Genomic DNA, 17727 nt, shown 5'->3' with positions numbered 1-17727 from the left:
ACCCGACAGACAGGCAGGGAGCTTTAACAAAACAACAGCACAAACCTATTTCTGTGCTGTTCCCTGGGCTTTCTTCATACAGAGAGGTGAGGGTACAAAGCCCCACAGTGAGCTGGTGGGAGGGAGAGACGCCTAAGTTCCTAGAAGCCAGGTTCCTTCCAGGCAATGCTGAGAGCCAGACTTTGTCCAGGCAGAGAAGCCTGGGTTCCAGCCCCTTCTGCCATCGCACGCATCCAGTCCAGGACAGGGCAATGCCTTGTTCCACCTGCTGGTCTCCCCTGCCTTCCTGGCTGCGGGGCTCCTCCTCTAAGACACCCCCCCTCCTCTAAGACCCCCCCCCCGCCCCGCCCAGTGAGGGCTGACCGCACTTGATCTGTTAACCAAAACAGGGAGAGACCGAAGGTAAGGGGCTAGGGCTGTAATTCTGGGCCCTCCTTCCAGCCTAGCTCCTTCACTTCTTACCACAGCCTTGTGCTATTCCTTTGAGGACACAGTGGTCCTGTCTTCCAAATTGGATTAGAAACTCTTACATGGAAGCACACTGACGAGGAGGCTCCCCATTTGGACTATCCTGCACAACTATTCACAGCCCGCGACTTCCGACCATCCGACCATCCCCGACACGGCATTCATCACCACTGTAATCAGGGAGCTAATGCATAATTACTCACTCTCTCCTTAAAGAGTGTAAGTTCTCAGGGAAGGACTGTTTGTCTTGTTCCCAAGCTGCAGCCCAGCCCCTCACAGAGTATTAACAGAGAGTAGGCACCCAAGAAACAGTGTTGGAGTAATAAATTCACTCAGCCACTTACTCACGCATTTAATTGGAGGCAGAGGGGACCCGCCCTGGAGCTGAAGGTGACAGAGGGGTGTTCTGGTCCCAGCTCTGCCAGGAGCTCCCCCTGCGCCCTTGAGCAAGGCGTTTCCACTCTCCAGCCCTCAGTTTCCTCATCTATAAAAGGGACCGTGGGGTTAGACCTTCCAGGCTCCATCTGTGTGACACTGAGGGACACACTACCTTGGACTCTGCGTCTCGGGCACCTCACCGGCCTCCCCACGTCCCGACCCTGGAGCTCCATGTTTTCTCTAGGTTTGCCCAGCTCCAGGCATATGGGAAGGACCCAGGAAAGCAAGGGAAAAGGGGCTCTCAGGCAGAAGGGTGGCATATGCCCCACGTGGGAGAATAGTTGTCACTCCTGGGCTGCACCTTGGGGAGAAAGGTTACCCATGACCGCAGTTTGCTCAAGGGCTTTCATATCCATCGATCTTGCTCACCTCCAGTCTGATCTGCCCAAGGGTTCCCAAACGCCACAGCCAGGACTGACCCTGGGTGTCCCGTGGGCAAGTGTAGACCCCCTCGGCACGGAGAGTGGCTCCTACATGTCTGGGCATGACCAGCTCTAACCAGCGAATCCACTCGGCCTTCTCGGTTCTGGCAACTCCCTGCTGTGTGGCCGGTGGGTGGGTGGGTGGGTGGGTGTTGGGGGAGGAGCAGCAGAGGCTGGTGGTTAAAACCCAGACAATGCAAAGTCACCAGAGTGTCAGGTTCCACAGGGGTGGCACCAGGTGTCAGAGGAAGAAGTTACTTAGAGGGGACGGGACAGGGGGCCTTGAAGAATTGGAGGGCTGACAGAGGGGAGAGGGGTGGTGTTCCAGGCGGCGGAGACAGCACCGGAGACAGCACCTTCACAGCGTGCACCTGCAGGAGACCCCGCCTGGGGGTCTAAGGAGCTGTAGGCTCCCAGAGGGGAAGTCACTCTCCCACCTGGACAGCAAGCTAGCCAGCGGGGACCTGTGACCAGACCTCAGGAAAACAGAAGAACACGTCTGCGACTCTCCCCTCTGAGGCACTCTGGCCACATCAGCCTCAGCCTCCCGGGTGTATGCTACTCGCTGTCACGGTAGCAGATCACCATCAAATTCAGTGGCTTCAAACAGCACAAATTTATGATCTCAGAGTTCTGGGGGACAGAAATCCATGCATTTTCACTGGGTTTCACTGGGTTTCACTGGGTTACAATCAAGGGGCTGGCAGGGCTCCGTTTCTCCTGGAGGCTCTAGGGACGATCCGTTCTGTTTGTTTTTCCTTTTCAACTTCTAGAAGCTGCTCGAATTCCCTGGTTCATGGCTCCTTCCACCTTCAAAGTCAGTAACGGCTGGCAGAGCCTTCCTCGAATCTGATTCTTCTGCTCCCCCTTCCACGTTTCAAGGGCCTTGTGATGGCCCTGGGCTCAAGTGGATAATCCAGGATAATCTCCCGATTTTAAAGTTGGCTGATTAGCAGCCAGAATGCTATCTGCTGCCTCTTTGCCACGCGAGGTAACATACTCACAGGTTCTGGGAATCGGGACATGGACATCTTTTGGAGGCCATTATTCTGCCTATCATGCTGCATGAAACACATCTCCCCCAAATATAGCTTCAGGAGAAAGGCAGCACAGGCAGAGAGAGAGAGAGAGAGTCAGGAGACAAGAGCAGTGGTTGGGGGGGGGAGGTATACACTCACATCCTACCAGCAGCAGCCACAGCGGCTTCCTGGCTGACTGCTTGGTGCACATCAGCCTTGGAAAACTCATCATGTTTCCACACCGAACCGGGCACGTGCAGTTTCCACAGTGACAGCAGGAGCAGAGCCAGAAATAACCCCGCTGAGGGGGAAAACGTCCCTTCCTTGGTGCTCCACTGGCTCTCACACACTCACTCTCTCTTGTCACTGTGGCTCTGCGGGCATGAGAGCCCCTTCCAGGGTTTGGGGACCACTGCGCGGTGGGGGAGGGCGGAGGGATTTCCCCCCCAGGGATGTGACTGCGGGGCTGGGCTGGCACTCTCGCCTCATCACCGGCACCCCTGTGGAAAGCTGTCCCCCCCTCCTTCACCGCCTCACCACCCCTGAGCTGCAGGTCTATATAGCATCTCAGCCTTTCCTTCTCTGCTTTTGCCACCAAAGGCTGGGATCTGCTGGCCACCCCCTTGGCCCTGACCCCCACGCTGCTCTGATCCTACCACCCCTCCTTGGGCTTCTCCGAGCCTGGGCCCTACCTGGGATGGGGGCCCAAAGAGGGAAGCAGCCACTGTCATGAGACCAGCTGGTCCCCGGCTATGCCTTTACTGGAGGCGAGTCCCGCCAGCCTTCTGCATTTCTGCCCTGGGAGTCGGGTCTGAGAAGCCAGGTTCGAACCCTGCTTCTTCCCAAAGCTCCCCTCACTGCCCTGGGAGGTTCCTCTAAGAATGAGATCGCATCCCCCGTAGAGACTAACAAATATCTGCGCCTTACTGTCCACAACACTTAGACGACAGGGTGTCCCTCAGGCCCTGGGAAATACTTGCCATGACTGTTTAATCTCTCATGTTGTATCTAAGGAAAACGAGAGTTAACACAACTTCCACATGCTGGGTCCTGTGCGGAGTATTTTGTATGCACTTAGCTCATTTATTCTTCCCCTGGACTCAACTATTCTCATCCTCACCTTACAGAGGAGCCGAGAGTCAGAGAAAGCAAACAACTTGCTCAAGGTCACGCATTCAGACAGTGGTGGAGCCCAGACTGGACCCCGGCGTGCCAGACTCCAAAGCTGAGGCCACAGGCACCACGTCACTTTGGGCAGGGGGCGGGGGAGGAGGCTCATGGATGACCCATGCTGGAGGCTAAACAGGATGTTCCCAAGTTGCCTTCTAGAAAGCCCAGAGCCACTCAAGTGTCTCCAGTGTTGTTGGTATAAACCGTGATACCGTGTAAGGTTGTATTTGGGCTACAAGGAGGGAATGCAGGAGGCCCCACTGTTTTAAGTGTTTGGAAATCACCAACCCTGCCCTTGTGCCGAGGACAAGCCCAAGGCTCAGAAACAGAGGTGACTTTTGCCCAAAGGCAAGGGCTTCACTGCCACAGAGCTTTGCTGGGTTTCTCCCGCTCCGTGAAGGAACTCCCACTTATTCTCCATTCAGCCCTTTGCGCCGCTTGGCACAGAAGTTACAATCAGATGTGGTGTGGGTCCTGGCTCCTGCTTTTACAGGGCTGCACGCCTGGCAGCTTGGCAGTGAAAACAGCCGAGTCTCCGTTTCCTCGCCTGTAAAGTAGGGCCCGTGTGGGTTACGACGACAGGCACAGGCAGGCTGTGTGTCAGTCGTGAGCCGTGCATCGTGATCACGGGTCCTGAGCCGCTGTGACGGGGAGATGGAAAGAGCCCTATACTTAGAATCAAAAAGCCTCTAGCACAGTCCCAGCTTTGATATTCACCACTACGTGCCTTGAGCCACCCACTTGACTTCTTTGAGTCTTACTCTTGGAGATAAAAATGTCTCCGTGAGGGGTTGGTTTGAATTTGAAATGAAGTAACACAGGGAAATGCTGGAGGCACAAGGATCCCCTGGGGGGTGGAATCCCAGCCTCCACCCTGTACACTCTTGGATTCTATAGCCGAGGGGCAGGCCCCAGGATTCTTGCATTTTCCCAAGCCCCGCTTTCCCCTGGCCCATAATTCTCTTGCAGGGAGTCAACAGAAAACACTGAGAAATCACTCTAGAAAGCACTCAGTATGTGTTTGTGAAATAGAATAGACGAATCCTTGAACATCTGTTGAACTGCATGCACATGGCTGCTGGAAGACATGGGCCGGAGGAAATAAGCAATTTTCTCCAAATACATTTCCTGTGAAGTCCAAATGATGGGAATTGGGTTGGGGCTTCTAGGACAGGGAGGAAAATGCAATGACTCCCTTCCCGGAGGAACAGAACACGAACTCTTCCCGTCCCACGGGGGACAGACCTGGCTGGAAGGTCAGAGCCCGGTGGCTCAGGGTCAAACCCAGGGAGGGATATTCCAGGGAGCCCCCTGGGGACTCATTCCAAACCCTGTTCTCTTCAGCATCTTCATGCAGACAGGAAAGAAAGAACTGAAAATATGCTCATTAAATCTGCATCTGGCACCCAATTTGGCAGGGTTGCCAAAATTCTGTAAGACTAGAATTAAATTAGCAAATTGGAAGTAAAGTGATTTTAAGCAGACATGATGGAATTCATTAGGACCAGGTGGAAGCCAGGGGGGGAAGGGACCCAGGAAAGCCCACATGCCCCAGGAAAGAGGTGGGGGGGGGCGCGGGGTGGGAAAGCCTGGCCCTGAATGGAAACAGAAGAGAAATCCGTGAGCCGACTTGACCCAAATGATAAGATTCACCCTCAGAATGTGCTGGTGACCAAGATGGCCCCATACTGAAAGGTGAGGAGAGGCATCTTCTGGCAGACAGGAGGTGTGGGGACCATGAGAAAAGACCCCAGGGGAACTTCTGGAAACTGAGACAGGGCGGGCTCCCCAGATGGGGCTGGGGGCCCCTCAAGGGCAGGCACACAGTGTGTCAGCAGGCGTGTTTAGGAGCCTTCAGTCTGGGGAAAACACTGGGATGGCCACAGAGGGGACAGGAGGTGGCACACAGTCCATGCAGGAACGGAAAAGGAAATAAGTATTCCAAGGGCACTTGCTAAAGCACCAGGCACTGTGTTGCTTGTCAAGTATCATCTCAGTTAATCTTCTCGATGATCCTATACTGCACAGATTAGTATTAGTCTTTTCATTTCCTTGGGCTCTCTTTTTTGTTTCGTTTAAAAAATATTTTAAAATACCCACAGAAGTATTTAACGTAAAATGTGGGCAAGTGCCTCCCCACCCTCCCCAATTTTTTAAAAAGTGTATTTATTTATTTGGAGAGAGAGAGAGAATTGAGGGAGTGTGGGCAGGAGCAGGGGAGGGGCAGAGTGGGAGGGAGAGCGAGAGAATCCCAAGCCGGCTCCACGATGTCAGCAGAGAGCCTGATGTGGGGTTCGATCCCATGCATGAGATCATGACCTGAGCCGAAACCAAGAATCGGACACTGAATCGACTGAGTCACCCAGGCGCTCTTCCCTCCCAAATTCTACTCCCTAGATGAAACTGCCTGGGAGTCCTGGGTTCTGTCCTGCACCCACCACTGGGTCACCGTGTGTCATTTGCCAGTTCCCTCCCCCTCTCTGGACCTCAGTGTCCTCCCTGGGGCCAGTCTGCAGGATCCCCTGGCTTTCTTCCTGTTCTGAGAGGCCTGTCGGCCTTTGATGTCCGAGCAGAGCGCCGAGTGGCCACAGGAACAGAGTAGGTTGGCTGGGTGTGGGGATTTCACCAGCTTTTTCCAGCCTGGGCTCGGCTGGAATCGATTGTGCAGAGGCCGGCACACAGCCCCTGGGCCAGAAAGAGACTGTGGTTCTACTAACAGTTCCCCGGTATGTTCTCACTCTGTTGCCATGAGCACAAAAACATATTTCAGTGTGCAGGTGCATACATAATTGTTTAACTTTCTCTGTATAAAAATGGGATTGTATTAAACTTATCACACAGAAACCTTTTTTCCAGTTAAGACTATGTTGGAAATGTTTTCCCATGTTGGGACCTACAGATTCACTTTTCTGTTTAAATGGCCACAAAACATTCCACGGTGACAAACGCACCATAATAGATTTTTAAGCATTGCCACTGCCGGCCACTGAGGGCCCTTCCGATTTCTCCCTACTTCAAACAATTTCTCCCTTGTGCAAGCACATCTTGGTGCACGTGCATCTTCCTACAGCTGGGGAATTGCTGGATAGAAGCGGGCATGTACATTTTTCATTTGCATTGATACCAATTTAGGCTCACGCGTTCCCTTTGACCCCTGCCACCACTAGATCTCTCTTTGTTTTTACATTGTTGCCATCTGTAAGCATTCTAACGCACAATCTTTCGGTTTTTGGTAGCTAGAGCATTAGTCCACGTTCATGGGCTATTTTGTGAACTACCTATTTATATCTTTTGCACACTTTTAAAGACTTGCCTGGTTTTGTTTTGTTTTTTTGTTTTGTTTTGTTTTGTTTTTTAGTTGATGGAGTTTTCAGAAATAGCGATGACAAGTAACATGTAGCTTTCTATGCACCAGGACCTGCTCTAGGCTCCCCACAGGCTTCATTGCACTGAATCGACACCCTAAGAGGGAGGTGGTAGCTTCCGCCCATGTTTATGGCCAGAGAAAGAGAGGATTAAAGACTTCAAATAACATCTCAGATCACACATTTCAGATGTGGGACAGGTCAGGGTCTGAGGGATGAGTTGAACCAAAGATGTTGTCCTCAAATGAGATGTTTGTGAGGCTTCCCCACCCCAAGCTAAACCGTAGAGAAAGGACCCCTCCCCCACCTTAAATGTTTCCTCGTTCTGCCATGTCTCCCTTATTTATTCGTGGAGTCTTTAAGAGCACATTGTTCTCATAATACCAGGTGAGGAAATTGAAATTCAGTTTCTGACAGAGGCAATCACAGAATGGGATTGGACCCTGCACCTTGGATGGGATGTGGACATGCCTGGGATGTGCCTGGAGGAGGAGAGCAGGGTTTGGGTTGTGGGGACGGGAGTCAGGGAACACGGAGGCTGAGGTGGGGCCCTGCTGGAAGGTCTCAACAAGGCAGGCAGGCAGTGTACAGGACTCTCCCCTGGGGGCAACATGGAGTGGGGAAAGGCTGCGATCTGGGGGTGCTGTGAGGATCAGCCTAGCTCGAAACGGTCATCAAATCAAAATGTGTCCTCACCCACCCGGGCACGTCCACGGACAGGCACACGGACCAGTAACAGTGCTCTCCTTTCAGTGTGAAAAACACACCTGTGTATGTGCAGATTTCACATGCAAAAGCCAGACTTGACAAAGACCAGATTTTGGCCCATAGTGGCATTTTTTAATGTGGTTCTTTTTTAGCTCTAGAAACACCAATGTCACAGGTGGGTTTCTGGGTTAGAGGCCCACCGCTGAGTGGTCACATGGGCTTGGTTACCCTCATTTCAATGACATTACTTCTGTCTCCCATGAACACAACCCGGAGGGGAGGAGGGAGGATCGTTTGCATGCGAGTTGCCACTTTTCTTCTGAGAAAAAAGAAATTAAGTTAACAAAATAGGAAAAAAATGTGTGAAACTGACATGTTGAAACTAATATGCAGAACCAAGTTTTAGAGCCACAATTTAGCATTCGTGTTTTTTTCAGCTTTGACCTCAGATAACTCTAGTGTTCCCCCAAATGTTTCCGTATGAAACTCTAGTCCAGCTACTCCTTGTATATACACATACATTCCTCACGCGTATATTCATATACGTATGTCCTATGTCTTATAGGTACATCTATATGAGCTATATGTGAATTCTCTGATCAGTCAAGCTTGGAAAACTGCACATAATACCCGCCTCTACGCACACGCACACACATTCTCCCACACACACTTTTTTGGACATTTCCAATGCACATCTTGCATATTAAAGACCCAGAAGTCCTGCAGTATACAGCCCTTATGATACGTGGCTGCAACACTTTTATTTTCTCCCTGTAACACATCTTTCCACCCCTCTGCACCTATGTTCTACGGAGCACGCCGTGGGCAATGCTGGAGTTCTTTATTTTACAAGATCAGAGCCCGCTGAAAAATAAAGAGCCCATCTCGGAGGGCAATCCTACACTTGTAAACATGAAACGCTTTCTGATAGACTTAGGACGATGGTTTCCTGTCCCCCGTCTGAGCATCTTTTGCCCCTCCTGTACTCCAGGGCAACACCAAATGCCCACACACCAAGGCAACGTGTGGAGTGACACGAGCCTTCTGGAAGCACCTAGGAGACCAAGCTGCCCAGGCACGCTAAGTCATGGTGCTCTGCAGTTGTGAGGCGAGCCGGGGCCAATCACCTGCTCTGGGCTCAGAGGTTCTCAGACGGAGGGTCTCCAGAGATCCACCGAAGCCAGCTCACGTGTTTTGGGAATGGGGAATCACAGCACGTAGGGACCAAACCTTAAGAATCCCTTGACCGCAGGCTCTTTCCTTCGACCCAGAAGACACCCTTCGCTGGTCGTAAATGTTTTCCACCCTAAAAGAAAACCCGATTCGCAGTAATAAGCCCTTCCAGTTCTCCGATTCTGTTCTCACTACCTGGCACCACTCCTTCTCAGCCATTACTCACTACGATTCATACAGTCACGTGATACAGCTCCACAGATAAAACTAGGTTTCCATCTGTCTGCTGTAGCATCAGGCGAAAATGAGCTGGTGAACTTTCGTCACGTGTAAAGGGCATACTTGGAATCGCCTAAAATGTAGGTCAGACGGTATACTAGGAATTCATTTGGGGGCAGTCTCCAGGGGAGATACCTCCAAGAGAACATTTCTCCCCTAGCATCATGCCACACGCCGGTTTATACTTTTGCTTCTTCTCTCTCACACAGGCAGCTCCAGGTAGCACACTCGGGGTGACTAATAACAGCGGGGATTCAATTACTTAATGACCTTTTATGACTTGCCTCAGTAACCCCGAGGAGGCCAGTGGCCGGAGTATATGTGGATTTATTCACTTATTTTTATACAAACTTACAGCTTTGGAATAATCTCATACGGACACAAGATTTGCAAAGACAGAGGGGAGTTCCCCTATACCCTTCACCCGGTTTTCTTTAATGCTCACCTCTTACATAACCAAGGTCCGCCTGTGCTAAGCAACTGATCTTGGTACATTACTATTAGCTCAACTACAGACTTGGTATTTCCCCAGTTTTTCCACTAATGTCCATTTTCCGTGCCAGTCCAGAGTCCCACGTTGCTTTAGCCGTCATACTTTCTTAGTCTATGGATTTATTTTGTTTTCAAGAAATATTATCCCCTACCACCTGCAAAGTGGTAAGCTGGGTGCCCAGTGGTCCTGAAGGAGACACACGGTGTCCGATGCAAAGTCGACTTTGGGTCCACTCTACCCCTCACTTGGAAGATGGTCCTGGGCTTGTCACTCCATATACAGAGTTTCCAGATGCAACATGGAGGTGATACCTTCTACCTTGTTAGAATAAGACAGCCTTTGAGGACAGGCCCGGAGCCCAATTCACTTAGAGTCCTATCCAGCTCACTGTTATTATTATTAGCGTTGCTATAACGACAATCATGAATTAGATTCGGTATCCTGTATATAGAGCAGGATAGCTCAGAGTCTGAGCTGCCTGGCTGAGCTGACCAGGTTAGCTCCAAATAAGATCATTCCGTAGATCTTGCATATTAAAGACCCAGAAGTCTGGATCTTTCCATGTATGCCATGGAAAAAGGACATTCTTCTCAAATTAGTCTATTCAGTTCTACATTTCCTTCGTGGCTTTGCTCAAATGTCACCTTATCAGTGAAAACTTCCCTGACGATCCTACAAACGAGGGCCCCCTGGATCCCTCCCCCTGGCATTCTCTAGCTTCCTACCCTGCTTTATTTCCCTCCACGGCTTTTTTTCCATTTGGCATATTACACATTTTGGTGCCCCTTTTGCAATGTATGCCTCCCTCTGCTGGTTTCTAAGCTCCAGGAGAGCACTGACTGCTGTCTGTTTTGACCACTGCTGCAGCTCTGCGCCTAGAACAGTGCCTGACACTTGGTAAGTGTTCAACAGATACTTGGTAAATGAATATCTAAATGCTCAGTTTTGCTCTGCAAACCTCTTGCGTCCCTCCAGGTGACCTGAAAACAAACTCTTCCCAGCCAAACACACTGCTTAACTCAAAGAAAAGGAAAGCTATTGGGGAAGGAGGCGGTTTGAGCCTTTTGGGCTTTCTTTAAGGAAAAAAAAAAAGGACCAATGCCCCTCTTTTAATTTAATTTAATGCCATTAATGTCCCTTCACCTGCCTCCTCTCCGGGAGCAGCTCTGTCAGTTAGAAACCACAGTCTCTTTCTGGCCCAGGGGCTGTGTGCCGGCCTCTCTGCACAATCGATTCCAGCCGAGCCCAGGCTGGAAAAAGCTGGTGAAATCCCCACACCCAGCCAACCTACTCTGTTCCTGTGGCCACTCAGCGCTCCGCTTGGACATCAAAGGCCGACAGGCCTCTCAGAGCAGGAAGAAAGCCAGGGGATCCTGCAGACTGGCCCCAGGGAGGACACTGAGGTCCAGAGAGGGGGAGGGAACTGGCAAATGACACACGGTGACCCAGTGGTGGGTGCAGGACAGAACCCAGGACTCCCGGCTCTGCATCCTGGTCCTGATTCCTCTTGGGCTGGAAACACCTTCCCATGCCCACATTTCACCAAGAAGCACGTGCTTATTTCCTGGACTTCCAATCTGGCCGTCTGCCCCCCTACCCCCACCCCGCCCCCGCCGTGCCCATTCCTGGGCACCTGATGAGTTTGGGCAGCAGTGGGTAGGGGGGACTCTCCAAAAAACAGCAACACACAGGACAGTAGAGCCAAGAGCCAGACGGAAAGGAAATGGGAGTCACATTCGTTGAGAGCCAGATTCTCTATCATCATCTCACCTAACACGCATAGTGCCCTGCAACAAAGGTGTCATAACCACATTATACAGTGAGAAAAAGGAAACAGAGAAGTTAAAAAATGCAGCAAATCACACAGCAAGGACGTGGCAGAGCCAGCAGCAGAGTGGAGTTTCTTCTGGCTCCAAACCCCTCGTGCTCTGCCCGACCGTTCGAGTAGAGACCCTAAAACCTCACACCCCGGAGACAGGCAGGTCCTTCAAACAACAGAATATTCCTCTGGTAAAGTAGCCAGAACAACCCCATTCTAGAGGCGAGGCAACTGATATCGGGAGAAGAAATGCAACTTGTCTATGGCCACGTGGCTAGTGAATGGTTGGATCTGTGAGACTCTGAGCTTCTTGAGAAGGCAGACTGTCTCCTAGGGCTTAGCCCCGGGCTGTGCCCACAGGAGGACACAGTCCACTGTCGGTGAGTAAATGCATGAATGGCAGAGGAGGTTCGTGCACCGCCTGCATTTCCCACAAGCCAGGTGTTTCCCCCCAGCTGCCCTGTTCATTGGCCTCAGCGGTGGGAGAGCAGACTGATGGGGTTGATCACAAGCCTGAACATCAACACTGACCTCCAAACCTCACAGCCCCCTCTCTGAGCCAATGGATCTGTCAGAGGCATGCCGGCCCTGGTCCCCACTCAGCCCCCAATGACGAGGTGTGGGAAGACAGCACAGCTGGTAACTCCTTAGCCCGCAGACCGCCAAGTACGGCCTGCAGTGTGCCAGACTCGAAAGTCTGGTGTTTGGAGCAAATTGGTCCATTTTTACTGAACCCTTCAGTAGCTGATTCACAAATCCTGTCACTGTTTTTATCATTATCATGAATTTTTTACATTCATCACTGAAGCTACTGTTTGCTGTTCACCTGCTACAGGCCAGGCACAGATATCTCATAAGATGCCTGACAGGTGGTCTCCTATAATCCATACAGCCACCTTGTAGGTAAGTGTTAGCATTCTCACATTATAGACAAGCAAGCGAGGCTTAGGACAGGTTAAGGAGTGTGGCCAAGGAACATGCTAGAAAGGAGGAGATGCAGACTTGGGTCTGTGGGGCTCTATAGCTCATGTTGTCACCATGCACCTGGTGTGGGCCTGGGTCGAGGGCGTTAGAGTCACAACTAAGGACGCACGGAAACTGGAGGCAGAGGTAGGGCCCGCCAGACTTCCTGGGCACCCAGCTGGCTGGGCTTCTCATCCCCAGGCTGCCCTTCTAGCACAAGGCACTTCTCCACATGCCCACATGCCATTCTGAGAGGCTCTGAATCATCTGGGGGTAGAACTTGGAGCTCTTCTGCTAAAAACCCCTCGGGTGACAGCAAAGGCCGCCCTTGGTTAAGAGCCATGCTCTCGGTCCTCAGGAGGGCATTTTCTCACATCCACACCTTCTTCCAGAGGGTTCCAAAATGTTTCTTATGAAATCCACGGACTCGTTTACAAAGAACACCGTGCCTCAGAAGCGGAGACCTTACAACTCTAGGATGCTCGAGAAAGCAGCAGTAATTCTGATCATCCACAAATGGGGTCCAACGATGTGTCTTTATTAACCACGACAACTACTCCCAAACAGTGTGGTGTTTACGAAAAGGACTTTAGAGCCCCAAGGCCTGAGTTCGAGTCCTAGGTATGCCCTTTACTAGATGTGCAACCTGAGGCAAACGCGTTCAACAAAATAGCTATTCAGAGTCTACTATGCACCCATCATCCCTGAGCGGGGAAGAGTGAAGATAACAGAAGTGGACCCCAAAAAAGCCACAATCTCTCTTAACTCTGACTTCCTCATTTGTAAAATGGGAGCCAACAGGTACTATGGGCCAGGCCCTGGACATGCAGGTTCTCACTTCATACCCCAGGGCTTCAGGAGGTAGGTTTTCCTGTATCCTGCTGTGCAGCTGAGGAAGCAGGGATTCAGGGGCTGGAGGAGTGGCTTGAATGAACCTGCAGTGGTGGTAATGGCAGTGACCAAGCTCTCTTCCCGCTCCACCAGACCCTCCTTCCTAGACCCTACCCCCTCCCGCCCCCCCAGACCCTCCTTCCTAGACCCTACCCCCTCCCGCCCCCCCACCGGCAGATTAGCCCACAGAGTGAGGGGATAACAGGAGACAGGGCTCTGCAGCCGACCAGGAACGACACACATGTATGACATCATGGTTATTAATAATGGAAGCAGCGCAAGTAATTCACAATCCCTCCAGATGGACCACCTGAATTGTTGTGAACCTCCTGCAAACAGGGCATCAAATTTTTATTATGGCAGAGTTGGAAGGGGCCTTCGGAGCCCAAGTCTTCCCTCATTTATAGGGGTGGGGGCAGACAAGACGGGAGGGCAGCCCTCTGAGGCGGCAGAGGCAGCCCTGTCCCCAAAGCCTAGCACACACCAAGTTTGGCTCTCGTGACTGAACCATGAAGATCGGACACCGGCAACTGCCCCCTCCCAGCGGTGCTTGGGGGGGTCAACAACGAACTGCAAGTGTGGCCTCTCCACGGGCCCTCAGCCCAGCTCCTTCACGCTGCAGGGCCTCTGTACCTGCTGTCCTTCTGCTTCAGATACTCTTTTCCCAAATCTTTGCATGCCTGTCACTTCTTCGTCATTCAGATCCCGGGATAGATGTCAACTCCTCACGAGAAGACTCCTTGGGCCCTATCTTTAGCTTCCTCCATTTCTCCCTAACAGTCACACTTTTGTGGTGTGTATCACTATTCAGCGTTATCTTACCATTCATTGTCTCTCTTCCCACTGGAACGTAAGCTCCCGGAACAGAGGATTAAATGGTTTGCATTGCCGTAATCCCTAGAAAGGTGCCTGGGACCCAGCAGGCACTTAGCAAACGTGTTGAGCGAATCCCCCTGGATGCTGGCCTGGGTCGCAGCCATGCCAGCAGCCAGCAGTCGTTTGCTCGCTCACTCATTCAATAAATGCTTATTGAACCTCTCCTCTGTGCCAGGCGTTCTGCTAGAAGCTGGGGATTCCAATCAAACAAATGACACGAAGTCCTTGCCCTAACAGAGCTTTGATGGTTGGTTAACACAAACACAGAAGCCAGAGCTGTATCAGTCACATCATGTGTGACCAAATGATAGCTGACCAAAAAGAAGAAGAAGAAGAAGAAGAAGAAGAAGAAGAAGAAGAAGAAGAAGGTGGGGAGATCAGTATGGCAGATGGAAGGAATGAAACAACGCTGGGGAAATGCAAACATTGGACTAGCCCTGCAAGGGCTTCCTATATAAGCTCAGTACCCATCTTGGAAAGCAGATGCCAGGCACCCCCACAAGTTCTGGAGATGTGTGGACAAGGGGACATGCCTATGGCTATGAGTGCCTCCTGGCTGCAGCCTGGAGCATAACAGGATGCATGTGTGTGACAGTGTGTGCATAGGAGTGTGTGTGTGTGTGTGTGTGTGTGTATAGAAGCAGGTGAGCATGTGCATATGTAGGAGCATGTGTGGATGTGTGGGGCATATGTGTGATCCAGACCGTGAGCATGTCTGTGTGCAGGGAGAGAAGGATTTGTGTTCAGAAATTGATGTGTGAGTATGATGACGCTGATACCATTACTCTTCACCATGGGTTCCACATCTTTTTTATTTTTTTATATTTTATTTATTTATTTTGAGAGAGAGAAAGACAGAGCATGGGAGAGGGAGGAGTAGACAGCGAGGGAGAGAGGGAGAATCCCAAGCAGGCTCTGCACTGCCAGCGCAGAGCCCGACGTGGGGATTGAACCCACGAACGTGAGATCGTGACCGGAGCCAAAATCAAGAGCCTGATGCTTAACAGACTGAGCCACCCAGGTGCCCTGGGTTCCACATCTTTACGTGCTAAAGTTCCCAAAACAAATGACACACAGTAGCCATCTGATCTTCATTTGGTTCATTCATCAATTACTCATTTAAATCTTTGTATCTGTCAAATATACACTGCAGAGTGCCCACAGAAAGTGACAAAACTGGTTCCAGAAGAGACTTACCAACTTCTGGACGTAACTGAATGAATGGGGTGAGGACACCAGGTGAGGAGTCTGGGTTCTCGTCCCTGTTTTACCACTATCTTGGGCCGCTGCTCAGTTGTGTGACCTCAGGTGAGCCACTGAACCTCTCTGAGCTTCTGCCTACTGTTAATTCAAGAAGGCAATTAGACTTTGGCTCTCAAAGTTGATTGCAAATGCAGAATCCCACGCCATCAATGCTGGTAGCCCCAGAAACACTGTTTCCTCAGAGAGCAAGCACGTGTAACTTGAAAAGGGCTGGGGGATCAGCTAGGGAAATGCTTGGCTTGACAACGTTAAACAGGTTCTTTTATTGCAGTACTTCTCAGAACCTTTAATCTGCCAGTGTGGATTGTGATTGGCCAGAAGGGTGACAGAGAGCTTGCAGAATTTGCCAGACGTACTGGATCAGGGAAACCTTTACTCACGGTGCAGCTTTCAGAGCTAATATTCCACAGGACACACTTTGGGGAATCTGTTAGCAGACACACAGGACACTTATTAGTGCCCCCTTTCTTGCAGATGACTGAATAGCAATGGCATTCGATCTCCCTCAATCACAGAGCAGAGCCATGGCAAATACCAGCCCAGAATCATCCAAACCAGGGTAAGTGGCATGTGCACTGGGCTTTCTATTTACCAAACGTTCTCGCTTATATGATCTCAATTCTCCCTGACAACGTTCCTCTGCGGACCCTCATCCCCAGTTTTCAGATGATAAAATGCAGCCTGAAAGAAATTAAAGAATCTGCCCAGAGCCACTAAGTGACGGACTCCTAACTTGACTGGATCAGTTTCCACCGTGTCCTTGATCAAACCGTCAAAGAAAACATTGCATAGTTTATAGATAAGCCATCGCAGCCGCTGCACAGAGCCCCCTGCAAGAAGCGGTGGCTGACACCATCTGCACCTGTTCTGCCCACCGCCACCACTCCTGGAACCCTGCATTGGTTGAGGAGAGGGGAGGGTGCTCAGAGAAATGCCCACGGAGTGGCAGCTGCTCTGGAAACACCCATGCTGTGAGGCCGGGAGTAGCTCCCTGCCAGTCACCACACCCTCCCGACCATGCCAGGTACAGCACCCCCTAGACTGCACCCCCGGTGCCAGGTGCCATTCTGCAAGGGGGGCGGGAAGAGCCAGAGCTACGTTGTTTAACTCACTCCCAATATACCAGAGGAGCACCAGGCTGGTCGGCGGTGACAGTCTGAAACTGCCACCGCCTCCAGGGGGAAGCGTGGCCAGGGCTGCCAAAGCCCTTCAGCAGTCCCCGCCGGTGTGCTGTGTCCCACCGTGAAAGGCAGCGCCGGGCCTGAGAGGCGTGGCGGGGTGAGGGTCTGCCCGGGGCACAGGGGGCTGCGCATGCCGACGGCGAGCGGGGCTGTGCCAGGCGCGGGTGTGCGAGAGAAGTGTGAACGCGGGAACGCTCGTGTCACCCCAGGGCGGTGACAGAAGTAGCGTCTGGGAAACACAGGCGGAGAGCGCGTGCACCAGGCAACCCCGGGCTACGGAGGAGTCCCAGAGGTCCCGGGAGTTGGCACCGGCGCGCCCCTGCACACGCGCCCGCGCCCAGCCCTCTCCCACCGGCGCGGCGCCCGCCAGTCCGCCCGCTGCCGGCCCCGGCCGGGGCTGCTCGCCCGCGCGGCCGTGCGGGGCCCCGGGGCGGCCAGGCCGCGGCGGGGCGCGGCGCGCGGGGCGCTCGCTGCTTACCTGCCGGCCGGCCGCGGCTCCGCTGCTCCGGGCTGGGCTGCGCCGGGGCTGCGCTGGGCTGCGCTGGGCTGCGCGCCCGGCCTCCGCGCGGCTCGGCAGCGCCCGCTCGCTCGGCTCCGCCCGGCTCGGCTCCGCCCGGCGGTGCCCCGGGCGCTCGCAGGCGGCCCACGCGGCGCGGGGTGGGCGCGGGGCGGGCTGGCGGGCGGGCGCCGGCGGCGGGCGCGGCTCTGGGCCGCCCCGCGGCCGCTTGGAAGCTCCTTATTTGGGCAGTGATGTCAGGGGAAGTCGCAGGGGCCGGACCACCCACTTCTTTCCATTCACTCCCCAGAGTTTCCTGTCGCCCAGCCCGGGAGACCCCGGCGCCCGCCCGGGGCGCCTCTCCGGCCCGCTCGGCCTCGGCGTGTGCCCGGGGCCCCGCGGTCCGCCGCTCTGGGATCCCCACCCCCTCCCCCACCGCGGCCGGGGTCCCGCTGGGCCGGGACGCGGCGGCCCCGCGGCGGCCGCGGAGGGTCTGCGCCTGGGGAATCCCCGGCTCGCGGCGGCCGCGGGAGGGTCTGCGTGGCGGCCGCCTCGGTGACAGGCCGTGTCACTCCGGGCGCCGCCCCTCCCTCCGCGCCCGCCCCGGCTCCCGCGCTGTCATTTCCTCCCGGGCCCTCCGGGGAGGGCAGTCAGGGAAGCCCCGGTCGCCGCCGCCCGGGCCCTGCCGCTTGGCGCCCCGCCT

At 53.2% G+C, this 17727-nt stretch overlaps 1 protein-coding gene across 4 annotated transcripts in view; it reads right to left on the bottom strand.

Moving 5' to 3' along the window:
* The window catches only part of HIVEP3 (HIVEP zinc finger 3), a 470028-nt gene that overhangs the window by 112257 nt on the left and 340044 nt on the right, over positions 1-17727 (bottom strand). Inside the window, exon 1 of one of the 4 annotated variants that reach the window (XM_053896699.1) lies at positions 17007-17425. The exons of the other annotated variants lie outside the window; for them this stretch is intronic. The gene's annotated coding sequence lies outside the window, so the exon portion shown is untranslated. Of the gene's footprint in view, positions 1-17006; positions 17426-17727 lie in introns of those variants that run through there. 4 annotated transcript variants of the gene reach the window in all.

Source organism: Panthera pardus, unplaced genomic scaffold (genome assembly GCF_024362965.1).
Source record: "Panthera pardus isolate Hobbes unplaced genomic scaffold, ASM2436296v1 HiC_scaffold_11, whole genome shotgun sequence".
In the NCBI taxonomy this organism is placed as follows: Eukaryota; Metazoa; Chordata; class Mammalia; order Carnivora; family Felidae; genus Panthera; species Panthera pardus.
The sequence above is the reverse complement of the archived record's forward strand: the minus strand, read 5'-3'. Positions and strand labels throughout refer to the sequence as shown.